Below are 1,875 nucleotides of genomic sequence, written 5' to 3'. Positions count from 1 at the left end.
AAGGGGCCCAAAACTGAACACAGTATTCAAGGTGCAGCCTCACCAGTGCCCAGTATAGGGAGAAAATCACTTCCTTAGTCCTGCTCACCACACTGTTCCTGATACAGGCCAGGATGCCGTTGGCCTTCTTGGCCACCTGGGCACACTGCTGGCTCATACTCAGCCAGTTGTTGACCAATACCGCCAGGTGCTTCTCCACCAGGCAGCTTTCCAGTCACTCTTCCCCAACCCTGTAGCACTGCATGGGGTTGTTGTGACCCAAGTGGAGGACCTGACACTTGGCTTTGCTCAACCTTATACCATTGGCCTTGGCCCATCAGTCCAGCCTGTCCAGATCCCTCTGTAGAGCTACCCTACCCTCAAGCAGATCAACACTCCTGCCTAACTTGGTGTTGTCTGCAAACTTACTGAGAGTGCACTTGATCCCCTCGTCCAGGTTGTTGATAAAGATATAAACAGAACCGGCCCAAGTACTGAGCCCTGGGGAACTCTACTTCCGACCGGCCACCAACTGGATTTAACTCCATTCACCACAACTCTTTGGGCCCAGCCATCCACCCATTTTTTTTACCAAGCAAAAAGTCCACCCATCTAAGCTATGAGCAGCCAGTTTCTCCAGGAGAATGCTGTGGGAAACGGTGTTAAAGGCTTTACTAAAGTCCAGGTAGACAAAAGCCACAGCCTTTCCCTCATCCACTGAGCAGGTCACCTTGTCATAGATGGAGATCAGGTTTGTCAAGCATCATCATGGCTCTTCAATTATTCTACATATTTTTCAAGAAGACGGGCTATTTTTCCCCACTACAAAAGAACAAGATCTAGTTTCCCTGCTGTAAACACCCCATATCAGTCAGCAGTTTTTATTGTTTTCACTCAGTCCTACTGAAACGTAATTATTCTGTAGGTATAAATTAATTACCAGCTCTATCTTATAGTATAATGCAATGCATATTCTCTTGTCTTCCCAAGGATATGAGTCCTGTCTTTTTGCAAGATATGATGAGAAGTCACAGACTGCTAATTTGTGGCCTGGCTTCCTAGCAGGGAGAATGGTAATTGCCATCAGCCAGCTCCCTCTGCTTTCTTAAATGAGTACACACAGACTGATTGCAGCATTAGAGCTAGCATTGCAGTTGAAAGAAAACCCAACAAAATTTCTTCCTTTGAACACATCAACATTACTTTAACAAGAGCTACCAGGCCAGTAATTGCTACAATTTGCCTTCTCCAAAAGCCTCATTTTACATTGGGTTTTTTTTTCCTCCCAGACATTCTGTGACTGTAATGTAAATAATTATGCTTAGCTATTGTTGAACGACTTCAGAACTCATGTTGATTTTCTATATATAATGCTGCTATAATTATACAATTACTGGTGTACGGGAAGCAGTCCAGAGGCGGAATGGAGGGTCTCAAGGGAATTAAGAGACTCTTTCATTTGCTCTGTAGCTTAGTCCAGAGCTGTTTCCATTAAGCTGGCAAAGTGGTCAAAAGAAGGAACTGAAATCACTGGATTACACCATAGAGACTTGGCTGGATACTCAGAAAAACGTACATGACTTGAATTTACAAGAGGAATGCCTCTTCCCCACTCATCTTTTAGCAAAAATAATTAATGAAAAGAGCTTCAACAAACAAATGGCCCTTACTTGGGACCACGTCCTCAGTTTGGGGTTTATCTAGTGAACTACTAATTCATCTGTCTACCTATCTAGAAAATTTCTAAATGAGCATAATCCATGTACAATTGTACATGTCTAGTAGGCTTCCAACATCAAATTATTATTCACTAACAGGACATCCACAAAATTTTAAAAGTAAATACTGCTTTGTAGATTAATCTTCCTGGCATTGCATATTTCTCATTCTTCCACT

This window comes from Charadrius vociferus, unplaced genomic scaffold (genome assembly GCF_000708025.1).
Source record: "Charadrius vociferus isolate BGI_N301 unplaced genomic scaffold, ASM70802v2 scaffold161, whole genome shotgun sequence".
NCBI lineage: Eukaryota > Metazoa > Chordata > Aves > Charadriiformes > Charadriidae > Charadrius > Charadrius vociferus.
This window is presented reverse-complemented; position numbering follows the sequence as displayed.